This window comes from Staurois parvus, unplaced genomic scaffold (assembly GCF_062004578.1).
Source record: "Staurois parvus isolate SC_StPar_1 unplaced genomic scaffold, SC_StPar_1.0 ptg000543l, whole genome shotgun sequence".
Taxonomy (NCBI): Eukaryota; Metazoa; Chordata; class Amphibia; order Anura; family Ranidae; genus Staurois; species Staurois parvus.
The window spans coordinates 1,617,237-1,637,751 of record NW_028318339.1 but is presented as its reverse complement, the minus strand read 5'-3'; the positions used below and the strand labels follow the sequence as shown (position 1 = coordinate 1,637,751).

Here is a 20,515-nt window from a genome sequence, read left to right as displayed (position 1 = left end):
AGTGCGCCCCTCCCCCGAGCTCCTTCATTCGGGAAAACAAAAAGGGAACCAGGGAACAAATGCCATAAGCGCTCGCTTACACCCTGAGCCCCCGCTCACACCCAAAACAATTTCAAAATCGGGCGACCTGCTGACACCAATGCCTATGCAAACCGCACCAAAAGCTCTGCTGCGTGCACTACTTTAGAGGTCGGCGCGGCTCCGACAAAGCCGGAACCGCACCCATAGGACCGCTGTAATAGCGGACAATAGGGTGCGACTTGGCCTACAGTTTTACAAGTCGCAGGCCAAGTTGCACCTGACGTGACCGGGGTGTAAGGGGCATGCCAGCGTGTGCGTTCTCATAGCGCACGTCTAGGACAGACCACTCGTTTCAATAGGCTTCCCTAGGTGAATAGATCGATTTTAAAACCACAGAGATACATAAATCAATCAAAGTGAGTTGAAAATAATATAGCAAAAAAACAAAACCAATGTACCTCGGACACGGCCGATGACAGATCTGAGTACCGGCCCCGTTGCTGGTACCATGTGACCTGCTGTGACCAATCACAGCAGGTCACATGACAGTTGTACACCATGGATGGCTTCATGCATGCCATCCATTGTCTACTAGTGTCTAGCTGTGAATCGTCACAGCGATCACATGCACATGTCATGTGATGAGCCGTGGCCAGATCACAGCTGAGCACAAAAAAAAAAAAAAAAAAAAAACAAACCCCTGAATGAATCGATGTCATTCAGGTAAATGCTTGCTTATAGCAAAGGAAGTCTTTGCTATAAGCAAATTGTGTAAGAAAAGAAAAAAAAAAAACTGATCACTTCCCCAAAGTAGTACAATGTTACTGTGGTAACATTGTACTACTTTGGTCATAGGGAAATATGAAAAGAAAATCTTGAAGAAAAAGAAAAAAAATGTAATAAAAAATGAACAATAATAAAAAAAAAGTAAAAAAAATGATTTTTTTTTTTTTTTTTTTCTTTCCATACTGTCACCAGTCAGTGTCCCTGATCACCGCTATGCCAGTGATAGGATGACGCTGTACTGCACTGGTGACAGTATGTAAAAAAAAATAATTGTGACAATCATTTTTTTCATTTTCTGAAAAATTCGGACAAAAAAAATACAACTTCAAAAAACTCGCCATGCCTCTTATGAAATCCGTCGTACTGTCTACTTTACAAAAAGGGGTCATTTGGGGAATATCTGTACTGTTCTGACATTCTTGGGCCTCAAGAAATTAGATTGGCTGTCACTACTTCAGGATTGATCAATATTCAGACCTATACCAGAGTTTGTGAACTCTATCACTTTCCTACAAACTAAAAAATACATCCTAATTTGGGTTATTTTCACCAAAGACATGTAGCAGAATACATCTCGGCCTAAATTTATGAAGAACCATTACGGATTTGCGAACTTTTATAACAGAAACAAAGAAAACCGTGTTTTGTTTTTAAATTTTCGGTCTTTTTTGGTTAATTTAGCCAAAAATAAAAACCCCAGCGGTGATTAAATACCACCAAAAGAAAGCTCTAGTTGTGTGAAGAAAACGATGAAATGTTTGTTTGGGTACAATGTTGTATGACCGAGCGAATTGTCATTGAAATTGTGAGAGCGCTGAAACCTGAAAAATGGCCTGGGCAGGAAGGGGGTAAAAGTGCCCGGCATGGAAATGGTTCATCGATACGAGAAAATCAAAAAGAGCCGCCTAGCGGAGGATGGTTTCCATCCAACGACCTCTGGGCCAGCTCTGGGAAAGGTCCCCTGGCACTCAAGGTGAGGATGCCAAAAGTGCGCCCCTCCCCCGAGCTCCTTCATTCGGGAAAACAAAAAGGGAACCAGGGAACAAATGCCATAAGCGCTCGCTTACACCCTGAGCCCCCGCTCACACCCAAAACCATTTCAAAATCGGGCGACCTGCTGACACCAATGCCTATGCAAACCGCACCAAAAGCTCTGCTGCGTGCACTACTTTAGAGGTCGGCGCGGCTCCGACAAAGCCGGAACCGCACCCATAGGACCGCTGTAATAGCGGACAATAGGGTGCGACTTGGCCTACAGTTTTGCAAGTCGCAGGCCAAGTTGCACCTGACGTGACCGGGGTGTAAGGGGCATGCCAGCGTGTGCGTTCTCGTAGCGCACCTCTAGGACAGACCACTCGTTTCAATAGGCTTCCCTAGGTGGATAGATGGCGCAGGCACCATTTTTAAAACCACAGAGATACATCAATCAATCAAAGTGAGTTGAAAATAATATAGCAAAAAAACAAAACCAATGGACTAAAATGGCTCTTTAATAATTACCAGGAAATCCAAATCCAAAATAGCCGCCTAGCAGAGGATGGTTTGGATCCAACCACCTCTGCTTTATGGGCCCAGCAAGGCATGGTGGGCGTGGCCTGCCTGCCTTCCCACAATGCCTCCTGGCAGAGCTGCTCACTTGCATGCGGTGTCCTGCTTAACAATAGCCTGTGTGCTCCTCATTTTCTTCAGTAAAATCAACTTTTCAACTGACAGACATTATTGATCACATTGATTATGATTATACAAAAAGCATTCTTAGAATTCATAAACATAGTTTGGCAGAAATAGCGCAGAACACCGACATTCAACGCTCTCCATAAGCTGATCTTCTGACCTCTTTGACGGCTTATATACCCCTCGGGCTCTCCCATTGCTTTGCCCCCCCGCATCGGCGGGTGGGCAGGATTACAATCGTGGAACGATACAGAGAAAATTAGCAAGCCCCTGCGTAAGGTTGACATGCTAACCCATGAAGCGGTCCCAAATTTTTTCCTCAAACAACCTTCCTTCAATTCAATGCTTTGGATTTCTTGCTTTCTTTCTTTCTTTTTTTTTTTTTTTACTCTTAGCATCAACTATTTTAAAAAATAAAAATTACAAGCTGCGGCTTACGGTTAGAGCGCAACTGAAAGCTGCACGTGCCCTAGCGGCTTCTCCCACCAACCTTCTCTGAAGAAGAGCAGCACGCCTATGGGCATCCCACTGCCCCGTTAGTCTATGGGGGCGCTCCATTCTCTCACTCCTTCTCTTGGCTCCCCTTTCTTTCCCAATGCCTTTCTATACGGCCAGCTCTGGGAAAGCTCCCCCGGCACTCAAGGTGAGGATGCCAAAGTGCGCCCCTCCCCCGAGCCCCTTCATTCGGGAAAACAAAAAGGCAGCAAATGCCATAAGCGCTCTCTTACACCCTGAGCCCCCGCTCACATCAAAACCAATTTCAAAATTGGGTGACCTGCTGACACCAATGCCTATGCAAATCGCACCAAAAGCTCTGCTGCGTGCACTACTTTAGAAGTCGGCGCGGCTCCGACAAAGCCGGAACCGCACCCGTACGACCGCTCTAATAGCGGACAATAGGGTGCGACTTGGCCTACAGTTTTACAAGTCGCAGGCCAAGTTGCACCTGACGTGACCGGGGTGTAAGGGGCATGCCAGCGTGTGCGTTCTCATAGCGCACGTCTAGGACAGACCACTCGTTTCAATAGGCTTCCCTAGGTGAATAGATCGATTTTAAAACCACAGAGATACATAAATCAATCAAAGTGAGTTGAAAATAATATAGCAAAAAAACAAAACCAATGTACCTCGGACACGGCCGATGACAGATCTGAGTACCGGCCCCGTTGCTGGTACCATGTGACCTGCTGTGACCAATCACAGCAGGTCACATGACAGTTGTACACCATGGATGGCTTCATGCATGCCATCCATTGTCTACTAGTGTCTAGCTGTGAATCGTCACAGCGATCACATGCACATGTCATGTGATGAGCCGTGGCCAGATCACAGCTGAGCACAAAAAAAAAAACAAAAAAAAAAACAAACCCCTGAATGAATCGATGTCATTCAGGTAAATGCTTGCTTATAGCAAAGGAAGTCTTTGCTATAAGCAAATTGTGTAAGAAAAGAAAAAAAAAAAAACTGATCACTTCCCCAAAGTAGTACAATGTTACTGTGGTAACATTGTACTACTTTGGTCATAGGGAAATATGAAAAGAAAATCTTGAAGAAAAAGAAAAAAAATGTAATAAAAAATGAACAATAATAAAAAAAAAGTAAAAAAAATGATTTTTTTTTTTTTTTTTTTTTTTCCATACTGTCACCAGTCAGTGTCCCTGATCACCGCTATGCCAGTGATAGGATGACGCTGTACTGCACTGGTGACAGTATGTAAAAAAAAATAATTGTGACAATCATTTTTTTCATTTTCTGAAAAATTCGGACAAAAAAAATACAACTTCAAAAAACTCGCCATGCCTCTTATGAAATCCGTCGTACTGTCTACTTTACAAAAAGGGGTCATTTGGGGAATATCTGTACTGTTCTGACATTCTTGGGCCTCAAGAAATTAGATTGGCTGTCACTACTTCAGGATTGATCAATATTCAGACCTATACCAGAGTTTGTGAACTCTATCACTTTCCTACAAACTAAAAAATACATCCTAATTTGGGTTATTTTCACCAAAGACATGTAGCAGAATACATCTCGGCCTAAATTTATGAAGAACCATTACGGATTTGCGAACTTTTATAACAGAAACAAAGAAAACCGTGTTTTGTTTTTAAATTTTCGGTCTTTTTTGGTTAATTTAGCCAAAAATAAAAACCCCAGCGGTGATTAAATACCACCAAAAGAAAGCTCTAGTTGTGTGAAGAAAACGATGAAATGTTTGTTTGGGTACAATGTTGTATGACCGAGCGAATTGTCATTGAAATTGTGAGAGCGCTGAAACCTGAAAAATGGCCTGGGCAGGAAGGGGGTAAAAGTGCCCGGCATGGAAATGGTTCATCGATACGAGAAAATCAAAAAGAGCCGCCTAGCGGAGGATGGTTTCCATCCAACGACCTCTGGGCCAGCTCTGGGAAAGGTCCCCTGGCACTCAAGGTGAGGATGCCAAAAGTGCGCCCCTCCCCCGAGCTCCTTCATTCGGGAAAACAAAAAGGGAACCAGGGAACAAATGCCATAAGCGCTCGCTTACACCCTGAGCCCCCGCTCACACCCAAAACAATTTCAAAATCGGGCGACCTGCTGACACCAATGCCTATGCAAACCGCACCAAAAGCTCTGCTGCGTGCACTACTTTAGAGGTCGGCGCGGCTCCGACAAAGCCGGAACCGCACCCATAGGACCGCTGTAATAGCGGACAATAGGGTGCGACTTGGCCTACAGTTTTACAAGTCGCAGGCCAAGTTGCACCTGACGTGACCGGGGTGTAAGGGGCATGCCAGCGTGTGCGTTCTCATAGCGCACGTCTAGGACAGACCACTCGTTTCAATAGGCTTCCCTAGGTGAATAGATCGATTTTAAAACCACAGAGATACATAAATCAATCAAAGTGAGTTGAAAATAATATAGCAAAAAAACAAAACCAATGTACCTCGGACACGGCCGATGACAGATCTGAGTACCGGCCCCGTTGCTGGTACCATGTGACCTGCTGTGACCAATCACAGCAGGTCACATGACAGTTGTACACCATGGATGGCTTCATGCATGCCATCCATTGTCTACTAGTGTCTAGCTGTGAATCGTCACAGCGATCACATGCACATGTCATGTGATGAGCCGTGGCCAGATCACAGCTGAGCACAAAAAAAAAAAAAAAAAAACAAACCCCTGAATGAATCGATGTCATTCAGGTAAATGCTTGCTTATAGCAAAGGAAGTCTTTGCTATAAGCAAATTGTGTAAGAAAAGAAAAAAAAAAAACTGATCACTTCCCCAAAGTAGTACAATGTTACTGTGGTAACATTGTACTACTTTGGTCATAGGGAAATATGAAAAGAAAATCTTGAAGAAAAAGAAAAAAAATGTAATAAAAAATGAACAATAATAAAAAAAAAAGTAAAAAAAATGATTTTTTTTTTTTTTTTTTTTTTCCCCCATACTGTCACCAGTCAGTGTCCCTGATCACCGCTATGCCAGTGATAGGATGACGCTGTACTGCACTGGTGACAGTATGTAAAAAAAAATAATTGTGACAATCATTTTTTTCATTTTCTGAAAAATTCGGACAAAAAAAATACAACTTCAAAAAACTCGCCATGCCTCTTATGAAATCCGTCGTACTGTCTACTTTACAAAAAGGGGTCATTTGGGGAATATCTGTACTGTTCTGACATTCTTGGGCCTCAAGAAATTAGATTGGCTGTCACTACTTCAGGATTGATCAATATTCAGACCTATACCAGAGTTTGTGAACTCTATCACTTTCCTACAAACTAAAAAATACATCCTAATTTGGGTTATTTTCACCAAAGACATGTAGCAGAATACATCTCGGCCTAAATTTATGAAGAACCATTACGGATTTGCGAACTTTTATAACAGAAACAAAGAAAACCGTGTTTTGTTTTTAAATTTTCGGTCTTTTTTGGTTAATTTAGCCAAAAATAAAAACCCCAGCGGTGATTAAATACCACCAAAAGAAAGCTCTAGTTGTGTGAAGAAAACGATGAAATGTTTGTTTGGGTACAATGTTGTATGACCGAGCGAATTGTCATTGAAATTGTGAGAGCGCTGAAACCTGAAAAATGGCCTGGGCAGGAAGGGGGTAAAAGTGCCCGGCATGGAAATGGTTCATCGATACGAGAAAATCAAAAAGAGCCGCCTAGCGGAGGATGGTTTCCATCCAACGACCTCTGGGCCAGCTCTGGGAAAGGTCCCCTGGCACTCAAGGTGAGGATGCCAAAAGTGCGCCCCTCCCCCGAGCTCCTTCATTCGGGAAAACAAAAAGGGAACCAGGGAACAAATGCCATAAGCGCTCGCTTACACCCTGAGCCCCCGCTCACACCCAAAACCATTTCAAAATCGGGCGACCTGCTGACACCAATGCCTATGCAAACCGCACCAAAAGCTCTGCTGCGTGCACTACTTTAGAGGTCGGCGCGGCTCCGACAAAGCCGGAACCGCACCCATAGGACCGCTGTAATAGCGGACAATAGGGTGCGACTTGGCCTACAGTTTTACAAGTCGCAGGCCAAGTTGCACCTGACGTGACCGGGGTGTAAGGGGCATGCCAGCATGTGCGTTCTCGTAGCGCACCTCTAGGACAGACCACTCGTTTCAATAGGCTTCCCTAGGTGGATAGATGGCGCAGGCACCATTTTTAAAACCACAGAGATACATCAATCAATCAAAGTGAGTTGAAAATAATATAGCAAAAAAACAAAACCAATGGACTAAAATGGCTCTTTAATAATTACCAGGAAATCCAAATCCAAAATAGCCGCCTAGCAGAGGATGGTTTGGATCCAACCACCTCTGCTTTATGGGCCCAGCAAGGCATGGTGGGCGTGGCCTGCCTGCCTTCCCACAATGCCTCCTGGCAGAGCTGCTCACTTGCATGCGGTGTCCTGCTTAACAATAGCCTGTGTGCTCCTCATTTTCTTCAGTAAAATCAACTTTTCAACTGACAGACATTATTGATCACATTGATTATGATTATACAAAAAGCATTCTTAGAATTCATAAACATAGTTTGGCAGAAATAGCGCAGAACACCGACATTCAACGCTCTCCATAAGCTGATCTTCTGACCTCTTTGACGGCTTATATACCCCTCGGGCTCTCCCATTGCTTTGCCCCCCCGCATCGGCGGGTGGGCAGGATTACAATCGTGGAACGATACAGAGAAAATTAGCAAGCCCCTGCGTAAGGTTGACATGCTAACCCATGAAGCGGTCCCAAATTTTTTCCTCAAACAACCTTCCTTCAATTCAATGCTTTGGATTTCTTGCTTTCTTTCTTTCTTTTTTTTTTTTTTTACTCTTAGCATCAACTATTTTAAAAAATAAAAATTACAAGCTGCGGCTTACGGTTAGAGCGCAACTGAAAGCTGCACGTGCCCTAGCGGCTTCTCCCACCAACCTTCTCTGAAGAAGAGCAGCACGCCTATGGGCATCCCACTGCCCCGTTAGTCTATGGGGGCGCTCCATTCTCTCACTCCTTCTCTTGGCTCCCCTTTCTTTCCCAATGCCTTTCTATACGGCCAGCTCTGGGAAAGCTCCCCCGGCACTCAAGGTGAGGATGCCAAAGTGCGCCCCTCCCCCGAGCCCCTTCATTCGGGAAAACAAAAAGGCAGCAAATGCCATAAGCGCTCTCTTACACCCTGAGCCCCCGCTCACATCAAAACCAATTTCAAAATTGGGTGACCTGCTGACACCAATGCCTATGCAAATCGCACCAAAAGCTCTGCTGCGTGCACTACTTTAGAAGTCGGCGCGGCTCCGACAAAGCCGGAACCGCACCCGTACGACCGCTCTAATAGCGGACAATAGGGTGCGACTTGGCCTACAGTTTTACAAGTCGCAGGCCAAGTTGCACCTGACGTGACCGGGGTGTAAGGGGCATGCCAGCGTGTGCGTTCTCATAGCGCACGTCTAGGACAGACCACTCGTTTCAATAGGCTTCCCTAGGTGAATAGATCGATTTTAAAACCACAGAGATACATAAATCAATCAAAGTGAGTTGAAAATAATATAGCAAAAAAACAAAACCAATGTACCTCGGACACGGCCGATGACAGATCTGAGTACCGGCCCCGTTGCTGGTACCATGTGACCTGCTGTGACCAATCACAGCAGGTCACATGACAGTTGTACACCATGGATGGCTTCATGCATGCCATCCATTGTCTACTAGTGTCTAGCTGTGAATCGTCACAGCGATCACATGCACATGTCATGTGATGAGCCGTGGCCAGATCACAGCTGAGCACAAAAAAAAAAAAAAAAAAAAACAAACCCCTGAATGAATCGATGTCATTCAGGTAAATGCTTGCTTATAGCAAAGGAAGTCTTTGCTATAAGCAAATTGTGTAAGAAAAGAAAAAAAAAAAACTGATCACTTCCCCAAAGTAGTACAATGTTACTGTGGTAACATTGTACTACTTTGGTCATAGGGAAATATGAAAAGAAAATCTTGAAGAAAAAGAAAAAAAATGTAATAAAAAATGAACAATAATAAAAAAAAAAGTAAAAAAAATGATTTTTTTTTTTTTTTTTTTTTCCCCCATACTGTCACCAGTCAGTGTCCCTGATCACCGCTATGCCAGTGATAGGATGACGCTGTACTGCACTGGTGACAGTATGTAAAAAAAAATAATTGTGACAATCATTTTTTTCATTTTCTGAAAAATTCGGACAAAAAAAATACAACTTCAAAAAACTCGCCATGCCTCTTATGAAATCCGTCGTACTGTCTACTTTACAAAAAGGGGTCATTTGGGGAATATCTGTACTGTTCTGACATTCTTGGGCCTCAAGAAATTAGATTGGCTGTCACTACTTCAGGATTGATCAATATTCAGACCTATACCAGAGTTTGTGAACTCTATCACTTTCCTACAAACTAAAAAATACATCCTAATTTGGGTTATTTTCACCAAAGACATGTAGCAGAATACATCTCGGCCTAAATTTATGAAGAACCATTACGGATTTGCGAACTTTTATAACAGAAACAAAGAAAACCGTGTTTTGTTTTTAAATTTTCGGTCTTTTTTGGTTAATTTAGCCAAAAATAAAAACCCCAGCGGTGATTAAATACCACCAAAAGAAAGCTCTAGTTGTGTGAAGAAAACGATGAAATGTTTGTTTGGGTACAATGTTGTATGACCGAGCGAATTGTCATTGAAATTGTGAGAGCGCTGAAACCTGAAAAATGGCCTGGGCAGGAAGGGGGTAAAAGTGCCCGGCATGGAAATGGTTCATCGATACGAGAAAATCAAAAAGAGCCGCCTAGCGGAGGATGGTTTCCATCCAACGACCTCTGGGCCAGCTCTGGGAAAGGTCCCCTGGCACTCAAGGTGAGGATGCCAAAAGTGCGCCCCTCCCCCGAGCTCCTTCATTCGGGAAAACAAAAAGGGAACCAGGGAACAAATGCCATAAGCGCTCGCTTACACCCTGAGCCCCCGCTCACACCCAAAACCATTTCAAAATCGGGCGACCTGCTGACACCAATGCCTATGCAAACCGCACCAAAAGCTCTGCTGCGTGCACTACTTTAGAGGTCGGCGCGGCTCCGACAAAGCCGGAACCGCACCCATAGGACCGCTGTAATAGCGGACAATAGGGTGCGACTTGGCCTACAGTTTTACAAGTCGCAGGCCAAGTTGCACCTGACGTGACCGGGGTGTAAGGGGCATGCCAGCGTGTGCGTTCTCGTAGCGCACCTCTAGGACAGACCACTCGTTTCAATAGGCTTCCCTAGGTGGATAGATGGCGCAGGCACCATTTTTAAAACCACAGAGATACATCAATCAATCAAAGTGAGTTGAAAATAATATAGCAAAAAAACAAAACCAATGGACTAAAATGGCTCTTTAATAATTACCAGGAAATCCAAATCCAAAATAGCCGCCTAGCAGAGGATGGTTTGGATCCAACCACCTCTGCTTTATGGGCCCAGCAAGGCATGGTGGGCGTGGCCTGCCTGCCTTCCCACAATGCCTCCTGGCAGAGCTGCTCACTTGCATGCGGTGTCCTGCTTAACAATAGCCTGTGTGCTCCTCATTTTCTTCAGTAAAATCAACTTTTCAACTGACAGACATTATTGATCACATTGATTATGATTATACAAAAAGCATTCTTAGAATTCATAAACATAGTTTGGCAGAAATAGCGCAGAACACCGACATTCAACGCTCTCCATAAGCTGATCTTCTGACCTCTTTGACGGCTTATATACCCCTCGGGCTCTCCCATTGCTTTGCCCCCCCGCATCGGCGGGTGGGCAGGATTACAATCGTGGAACGATACAGAGAAAATTAGCAAGCCCCTGCGTAAGGTTGACATGCTAACCCATGAAGCGGTCCCAAATTTTTTCCTCAAACAGCCTTCCTTCAATTCAATGCTTTGGATTTCTTGCTTTCTTTCTTTCTTTTTTTTTTTTTTTACTCTTAGCATCAACTATTTTAAAAAATAAAAATTACAAGCTGCGGCTTACGGTTAGAGCGCAACTGAAAGCTGCACGTGCCCTAGCGGCTTCTCCCACCAACCTTCTCTGAAGAAGAGCAGCACGCCTATGGGCATCCCACTGCCCCGTTAGTCTATGGGGGCGCTCCATTCTCTCACTCCTTCTCTTGGCTCCCCTTTCTTTCCCAATGCCTTTCTATACGGCCAGCTCTGGGAAAGCTCCCCCGGCACTCAAGGTGAGGATGCCAAAGTGCGCCCCTCCCCCGAGCCCCTTCATTCGGGAAAACAAAAAGGCAGCAAATGCCATAAGCGCTCTCTTACACCCTGAGCCCCCGCTCACATCAAAACCAATTTCAAAATTGGGTGACCTGCTGACACCAATGCCTATGCAAATCGCACCAAAAGCTCTGCTGCGTGCACTACTTTAGAAGTCGGCGCGGCTCCGACAAAGCCGGAACCGCACCCGTACGACCGCTCTAATAGCGGACAATAGGGTGCGACTTGGCCTACAGTTTTACAAGTCGCAGGCCAAGTTGCACCTGACGTGACCGGGGTGTAAGGGGCATGCCAGCGTGTGCGTTCTCATAGCGCACGTCTAGGACAGACCACTCGTTTCAATAGGCTTCCCTAGGTGAATAGATCGATTTTAAAACCACAGAGATACATAAATCAATCAAAGTGAGTTGAAAATAATATAGCAAAAAAACAAAACCAATGTACCTCGGACACGGCCGATGACAGATCTGAGTACCGGCCCCGTTGCTGGTACCATGTGACCTGCTGTGACCAATCACAGCAGGTCACATGACAGTTGTACACCATGGATGGCTTCATGCATGCCATCCATTGTCTACTAGTGTCTAGCTGTGAATCGTCACAGCGATCACATGCACATGTCATGTGATGAGCCGTGGCCAGATCACAGCTGAGCACAAAAAAAAAAAAACAAAAAAAAAACAAACCCCTGAATGAATCGATGTCATTCAGGTAAATGCTTGCTTATAGCAAAGGAAGTCTTTGCTATAAGCAAATTGTGTAAGAAAAGAAAAAAAAAAAACTGATCACTTCCCCAAAGTAGTACAATGTTACTGTGGTAACATTGTACTACTTTGGTCATAGGGAAATATGAAAAGAAAATCTTGAAGAAAAAGAAAAAAAATGTAATAAAAAATGAACAATAATAAAAAAAAAAGTAAAAAAAATGATTTTTTTTTTTTTTTTTTTTTCCCCCATACTGTCACCAGTCAGTGTCCCTGATCACCGCTATGCCAGTGATAGGATGACGCTGTACTGCACTGGTGACAGTATGTAAAAAAAAATAATTGTGACAATCATTTTTTTCATTTTCTGAAAAATTCGGACAAAAAAAATACAACTTCAAAAAACTCGCCATGCCTCTTATGAAATCCGTCGTACTGTCTACTTTACAAAAAGGGGTCATTTGGGGAATATCTGTACTGTTCTGACATTCTTGGGCCTCAAGAAATTAGATTGGCTGTCACTACTTCAGGATTGATCAATATTCAGACCTATACCAGAGTTTGTGAACTCTATCACTTTCCTACAAACTAAAAAATACATCCTAATTTGGGTTATTTTCACCAAAGACATGTAGCAGAATACATCTCGGCCTAAATTTATGAAGAACCATTACGGATTTGCGAACTTTTATAACAGAAACAAAGAAAACCGTGTTTTGTTTTTAAATTTTCGGTCTTTTTTGGTTAATTTAGCCAAAAATAAAAACCCCAGCGGTGATTAAATACCACCAAAAGAAAGCTCTAGTTGTGTGAAGAAAACGATGAAATGTTTGTTTGGGTACAATGTTGTATGACCGAGCGAATTGTCATTGAAATTGTGAGAGCGCTGAAACCTGAAAAATGGCCTGGGCAGGAAGGGGGTAAAAGTGCCCGGCATGGAAATGGTTCATCGATACGAGAAAATCAAAAAGAGCCGCCTAGCGGAGGATGGTTTCCATCCAACGACCTCTGGGCCAGCTCTGGGAAAGGTCCCCTGGCACTCAAGGTGAGGATGCCAAAAGTGCGCCCCTCCCCCGAGCTCCTTCATTCGGGAAAACAAAAAGGGAACCAGGGAACAAATGCCATAAGCGCTCGCTTACACCCTGAGCCCCCGCTCACACCCAAAACCATTTCAAAATCGGGCGACCTGCTGACACCAATGCCTATGCAAACCGCACCAAAAGCTCTGCTGCGTGCACTACTTTAGAGGTCGGCGCGGCTCCGACAAAGCCGGAACCGCACCCATAGGACCGCTGTAATAGCGGACAATAGGGTGCGACTTGGCCTACAGTTTTACAAGTCGCAGGCCAAGTTGCACCTGACGTGACCGGGGTGTAAGGGGCATGCCAGCGTGTGCGTTCTCGTAGCGCACCTCTAGGACAGACCACACGTTTCAATAGGCTTCCCTAGGTGGATAGATGGCGCAGGCACCATTTTTAAAACCACAGAGATACATCAATCAATCAAAGTGAGTTGAAAATAATATAGCAAAAAAACAAAACCAATGGACTAAAATGGCTCTTTAATAATTACCAGGAAATCCAAATCCAAAATAGCCGCCTAGCAGAGGATGGTTTGGATCCAACCACCTCTGCTTTATGGGCCCAGCAAGGCATGGTGGGCGTGGCCTGCCTGCCTTCCCACAATGCCTCCTGGCAGAGCTGCTCACTTGCATGCGGTGTCCTGCTTAACAATAGCCTGTGTGCTCCTCATTTTCTTCAGTAAAATCAACTTTTCAACTGACAGACATTATTGATCACATTGATTATGATTATACAAAAAGCATTCTTAGAATTCATAAACATAGTTTGGCAGAAATAGCGCAGAACACCGACATTCAACGCTCTCCATAAGCTGATCTTCTGACCTCTTTGACGGCTTATATACCCCTCGGGCTCTCCCATTGCTTTGCCCCCCGCATCGGCGGGTGGGCAGGATTACAATCGTGGAACGATACAGAGAAAATTAGCAAGCCCCTGCGTAAGGTTGACATGCTAACCCATGAAGCGGTCCCAAATTTTTTCCTCAAACAGCCTTCCTTCAATTCAATGCTTTGGATTTCTTGCTTTCTTTCTTTCTTTTTTTTTTTTTTTACTCTTAGCATCAACTATTTTAAAAAATAAAAATTACAAGCTGCGGCTTACGGTTAGAGCGCAACTGAAAGCTGCACGTGCCCTAGCGGCTTCTCCCACCAACCTTCTCTGAAGAAGAGCAGCACGCCTATGGGCATCCCACTGCCCCGTTAGTCTATGGGGGCGCTCCATTCTCTCACTCCTTCTCTTGGCTCCCCTTTCTTTCCCAATGCCTTTCTATACGGCCAGCTCTGGGAAAGCTCCCCCGGCACTCAAGGTGAGGATGCCAAAGTGCGCCCCTCCCCCGAGCCCCTTCATTCGGGAAAACAAAAAGGCAGCAAATGCCATAAGCGCTCTCTTACACCCTGAGCCCCCGCTCACATCAAAACCAATTTCAAAATTGGGTGACCTGCTGACACCAATGCCTATGCAAATCGCACCAAAAGCTCTGCTGCGTGCACTACTTTAGAAGTCGGCGCGGCTCCGACAAAGCCGGAACCGCACCCGTACGACCGCTCTAATAGCGGACAATAGGGTGCGACTTGGCCTACAGTTTTACAAGTCGCAGGCCAAGTTGCACCTGACGTGACCGGGGTGTAAGGGGCATGCCAGCGTGTGCGTTCTCATAGCGCACGTCTAGGACAGACCACTCGTTTCAATAGGCTTCCCTAGGTGAATAGATCGATTTTAAAACCACAGAGATACATAAATCAATCAAAGTGAGTTGAAAATAATATAGCAAAAAAACAAAACCAATGTACCTCGGACACGGCCGATGACAGATCTGAGTACCGGCCCCGTTGCTGGTACCATGTGACCTGCTGTGACCAATCACAGCAGGTCACATGACAGTTGTACACCATGGATGGCTTCATGCATGCCATCCATTGTCTACTAGTGTCTAGCTGTGAATCGTCACAGCGATCACATGCACATGTCATGTGATGAGCCGTGGCCAGATCACAGCTGAGCACAAAAAAAAAAAAACAAAAAAAAAACAAACCCCTGAATGAATCGATGTCATTCAGGTAAATGCTTGCTTATAGCAAAGGAAGTCTTTGCTATAAGCAAATTGTGTAAGAAAAGAAAAAAAAAAAACTGATCACTTCCCCAAAGTAGTACAATGTTACTGTGGTAACATTGTACTACTTTGGTCATAGGGAAATATGAAAAGAAAATCTTGAAGAAAAAGAAAAAAAATGTAATAAAAAATGAACAATAATAAAAAAAAAAGTAAAAAAAATGATTTTTTTTTTTTTTTTTTTTTCCCCCATACTGTCACCAGTCAGTGTCCCTGATCACCGCTATGCCAGTGATAGGATGACGCTGTACTGCACTGGTGACAGTATGTAAAAAAAAATAATTGTGACAATCATTTTTTTCATTTTCTGAAAAATTCGGACAAAAAAAATACAACTTCAAAAAACTCGCCATGCCTCTTATGAAATCCGTCGTACTGTCTACTTTACAAAAAGGGGTCATTTGGGGAATATCTGTACTGTTCTGACATTCTTGGGCCTCAAGAAATTAGATTGGCTGTCACTACTTCAGGATTGATCAATATTCAGACCTATACCAGAGTTTGTGAACTCTATCACTTTCCTACAAACTAAAAAATACATCCTAATTTGGGTTATTTTCACCAAAGACATGTAGCAGAATACATCTCGGCCTAAATTTATGAAGAACCATTACGGATTTGCGAACTTTTATAACAGAAACAAAGAAAACCGTGTTTTGTTTTTAAATTTTCGGTCTTTTTTGGTTAATTTAGCCAAAAATAAAAACCCCAGCGGTGATTAAATACCACCAAAAGAAAGCTCTAGTTGTGTGAAGAAAACGATGAAATGTTTGTTTGGGTACAATGTTGTATGACCGAGCGAATTGTCATTGAAATTGTGAGAGCGCTGAAACCTGAAAAATGGCCTGGGCAGGAAGGGGGTAAAAGTGCCCGGCATGGAAATGGTTCATCGATACGAGAAAATCAAAAAGAGCCGCCTAGCGGAGGATGGTTTCCATCCAACGACCTCTGGGCCAGCTCTGGGAAAGGTCCCCTGGCACTCAAGGTGAGGATGCCAAAAGTGCGCCCCTCCCCCGAGCTCCTTCATTCGGGAAAACAAAAAGGGAACCAGGGAACAAATGCCATAAGCGCTCGCTTACACCCTGAGCCCCCGCTCACACCCAAAACCATTTCAAAATCGGGCGACCTGCTGACACCAATGCCTATGCAAACCGCACCAAAAGCTCTGCTGCGTGCACTACTTTAGAGGTCGGCGCGGCTCCGACAAAGCCGGAACCGCACCCATAGGACCGCTGTAATAGCGGACAATAGGGTGCGACTTGGCCTACAGTTTTACAAGTCGCAGGCCAAGTTGCACCTGACGTGACCGGGGTGTAAGGGGCATGCCAGCGTGTGCGTTCTCGTAGCGCACCTCTAGGACAGACCACACGTTTCAATAGGCTTCCCTAGGTGGATAGATGGCGCAGGCACCATTTTTAAAACCACAGAGATACATCAATCAATCAAAGTGAGTTGAAAATAATATAGCAAAAAAACAAAACCAATGGACTAAAATGGCTCTTTAATAATTACCAGGAAATCCAAATCCAAAATAGCCGCCTAGCAGAGGATGGTTTGGATCCAACCACCTCTGCTTTATGGGCCCAGCAAGGCATGGTGGGCGTGGCCTGCCTGCCTTCCCACAATGCCTCCTGGCAGAGCTGCTCACTTGCATGCGGTGTCCTGCTTAACAATAGCCTGTGTGCTCCTCATTTTCTTCAGTAAAATCAACTTTTCAACTGACAGACATTATTGATCACATTGATTATGATTATACAAAAAGCATTCTTAGAATTCATAAACATAGTTTGGCAGAAATAGCGCAGAACACCGACATTCAACGCTCTCCATAAGCTGATCTTCTGACCTCTTTGACGGCTTATATACCCCTCGGGCTCTCCCATTGCTTTGCCCCCCGCATCGGCGGGTGGGCAGGATTACAATCGTGGAACGATACAGAGAAAATTAGCAAGCCCCTGCGTAAGGTTGACATGCTAACCCATGAAGCGGTCCCAAATTTTTTCCTCAAACAGCCTTCCTTCAATTCAATGCTTTGGATTTCTTGCTTTCTTTCTTTCTTTTTTTTTTTTTTTACTCTTAGCATCAACTATTTTAAAAAATAAAAATTACAAGCTGCGGCTTACGGTTAGAGCGCAACTGAAAGCTGCACGTGCCCTAGCGGCTTCTCCCACCAACCTTCTCTGAAGAAGAGCAGCACGCCTATGGGCATCCCACTGCCCCGTTAGTCTATGGGGGCGCTCCATTCTCTCACTCCTTCTCTTGGCTCCCCTTTCTTTCCCAATGCCTTTCTATACGGCCAGCTCTGGGAAAGCTCCCCCGGCACTCAAGGTGAGGATGCCAAAGTGCGCCCCTCCCCCGAGCCCCTTCATTCGGGAAAACAAAAAGGCAGCAAATGCCATAAGCGCTCTCTTACACCCTGAGCCCCCGCTCACATCAAAACCAATTTCAAAATTGGGTGACCTGCTGACACCAATGCCTATGCAAATCGCACCAAAAGCTCTGCTGCGTGCACTACTTTAGAAGTCGGCGCGGCTCCGACAAAGCCGGAACCGCACCCGTACGACCGCTCTAATAGCGGACAATAGGGTGCGACTTGGCCTACAGTTTTACAAGTCGCAGGCCAAGTTGCACCTGACGTGACCGGGGTGTAAGGGGCATGCCAGCGTGTGCGTTCTCATAGCGCACGTCTAGGACAGACCACTCGTTTCAATAGGCTTCCCTAGGTGAATAGATCGATTTTAAAACCACAGAGATACATAAATCAATCAAAGTGAGTTGAAAATAATATAGCAAAAAAACAAAACCAATGTACCTCGGACACGGCCGATGACAGATCTGAGTACCGGCCCCGTTGCTGGTACCATGTGACCTGCTGTGACCAATCACAGCAGGTCACATGACAGTTGTACACCATGGATGGCTTCATGCATGCCATCCATTGTCTACTAGTGTCTAGCTGTGAATCGTCACAGCGATCACATGCACATGTCATGTGATGAGCCGTGGCCAGATCACAGCTGAGCACAAAAAAAAAAAAAAAAAAACAAACCCCTGAATGAATCGATGTCATTCAGGTAAATGCTTGCTTATAGCAAAGGAAGTCTTTGCTATAAGCAAATTGTGTAAGAAAAGAAAAAAAAAAAACTGATCACTTCCCCAAAGTAGTACAATGTTACTGTGGTAACATTGTACTACTTTGGTCATAGGGAAATATGAAAAGAAAATCTTGAAGAAAAAGAAAAAAAATGTAATAAAAAATGAACAATAATAAAAAAAAAAGTAAAAAAAATGATTTTTTTTTTTTTTTTTTTTTCCCCCATACTGTCACCAGTCAGTGTCCCTGATCACCGCTATGCCAGTGATAGGATGACGCTGTACTGCACTGGTGACAGTATGTAAAAAAAAATAATTGTGACAATCATTTTTTTCATTTTCTGAAAAATTCGGACAAAAAAAATACAACTTCAAAAAACTCGCCATGCCTCTTATGAAATCCGTCGTACTGTCTACTTTACAAAAAGGGGTCATTTGGGGAATATCTGTACTGTTCTGACATTCTTGGGCCTCAAGAAATTAGATTGGCTGTCACTACTTCAGGATTGATCAATATTCAGACCTATACCAGAGTTTGTGAACTCTATCACTTTCCTACAAACTAAAAAATACATCCTAATTTGGGTTATTTTCACCAAAGACATGTAGCAGAATACATCTCGGCCTAAATTTATGAAGAACCATTACGGATTTGCGAACTTTTATAACAGAAACAAAGAAAACCGTGTTTTGTTTTTAAATTTTCGGTCTTTTTTGGTTAATTTAGCCAAAAATAAAAACCCCAGCGGTGATTAAATACCACCAAAAGAAAGCTCTAGTTGTGTGAAGAAAACGATGAAATGTTTGTTTGGGTACAATGTTGTATGACCGAGCGAATTGTCATTGAAATTGTGAGAGCGCTGAAACCTGAAAAATGGCCTGGGCAGGAAGGGGGTAAAAGTGCCCGGCATGGAAATGGTTCATCGATACGAGAAAATCAAAAAGAGCCGCCTAGCGGAGGATGGTTTCCATCCAACGACCTCTGGGCCAGCTCTGGGAAAGGTCCCCTGGCACTCAAGGTGAGGATGCCAAAAGTGCGCCCCTCCCCCGAGCTCCTTCATTCGGGAAAACAAAAAGGGAACCAGGGAACAAATGCCATAAGCGCTCGCTTACACCCTGAGCCCCCGCTCACACCCAAAACCATTTCAAAATCGGGCGACCTGCTGACACCAATGCCTATGCAAACCGCACCAAAAGCTCTGCTGCGTGCACTACTTTAGAGGTCGGCGCGGCTCCGACAAAGCCGGAACCGCACCCATAGGACCGCTGTAATAGCGGACAATAGGGTGCGACTTGGCCTACAGTTTTACAAGTCGCAGGCCAAGTTGCACCTGACGTGACCGGGGTGTAAGGGGCATGCCAGCGTGTGCGTTCTCGTAGCGCACCTCTAGGACAGACCACTCGTTTCAATAGGCTTCCCTAGGTGGATAGATGGCGCAGGCACCATTTTTAAAACCACAGAGATACATCAATCAATCAAAGTGAGTTGAAAATAATATAGCAAAAAAACAAAACCAATGGACTAAAATGGCTCTTTAATAATTACCAGGAAATCCAAATCCAAAATAGCCGCCTAGCAGAGGATGGTTTGGATCCAACCACCTCTGCTTTATGGGCCCAGCAAGGCATGGTGGGCGTGGCCTGCCTGCCTTCCCACAATGCCTCCTGGCAGAGCTGCTCACTTGCATGCGGTGTCCTGCTTAACAATAGCCTGTGTGCTCCTCATTTTCTTCAGTAAAATCAACTTTTCAACTGACAGACATTATTGATCACATTGATTATGATTATACAAAAAGCATTCTTAGAATTCATAAACATAGTTTGGCAGAAATAGCGCAGAACACCGACATTCAACGCTCTCCATAAGCTGATCTTCTGACCTCTTTGACGGCTTATATACCCCTCGGGCTCTCCCATTGCTTTGCCCCCCCGCATCGGCGGGTGGGCAGGATTACAATCGTGGAACGATACAGAGAAAATTAGCAAGCCCCTGCGTAAGGTTGACATGCTAACCCATGAAGCGGTCCCAAATTTTTTCCTCAAACAGCCTTCCTTCAATTCAATGCTTTGGATTTCTTGCTTTCTTTCTTTCTTTTTTTTTTTTTTTACTCTTAGCATCAACTATTTTAAAAAATAAAAATTACAAGCTGCGGCTTACGGTTAGAGCGCAACTGAAAGCTGCACGTGCCCTAGCGGCTTCTCCCACCAACCTTCTCTGAAGAAGAGCAGCACGCCTATGGGCATCCCACTGCCCCGTTAGTCTATGGGGGCGCTCCATTCTCTCACTCCTTCTCTTGGCTCCCCTTT

The 20,515-nt window shown here is 44.5% G+C and overlaps 1 protein-coding gene and 6 non-coding genes across 8 annotated transcripts in view; 6 read left to right on the top strand and 1 right to left on the bottom strand.

Moving 5' to 3' along the window:
• TASP1 (taspase 1) overlaps positions 1-20,515 on the bottom strand; it is a 663,695-nt gene that overhangs the window by 355,055 nt on the left and 288,125 nt on the right. The window lies entirely within an intron of this gene.
• On the top strand, positions 2,690-2,796 carry LOC149451347 (U6 spliceosomal RNA). The gene has a single exon (XR_016315060.1). It is a non-coding gene; the product is annotated as a U6 spliceosomal RNA (small nuclear RNA).
• LOC149451346 (U6 spliceosomal RNA) lies at positions 7,615-7,721 on the top strand. The gene has a single exon (XR_016315058.1). It is a non-coding gene; the product is annotated as a U6 spliceosomal RNA (small nuclear RNA).
• LOC149451345 (U6 spliceosomal RNA) lies at positions 10,745-10,851 on the top strand. The gene has a single exon (XR_016315057.1). It is a non-coding gene; the product is annotated as a U6 spliceosomal RNA (small nuclear RNA).
• On the top strand, positions 13,872-13,983 carry LOC149451344 (U6 spliceosomal RNA). Its single transcript, XR_016315101.1, has one exon. It is a non-coding gene; the product is annotated as a U6 spliceosomal RNA (small nuclear RNA).
• Positions 17,004-17,115, top strand: LOC149451343 (U6 spliceosomal RNA). Its single transcript, XR_016315100.1, has one exon. It is a non-coding gene; the product is annotated as a U6 spliceosomal RNA (small nuclear RNA).
• LOC149451342 (U6 spliceosomal RNA) lies at positions 20,137-20,243 on the top strand. The gene has a single exon (XR_016315056.1). It is a non-coding gene; the product is annotated as a U6 spliceosomal RNA (small nuclear RNA).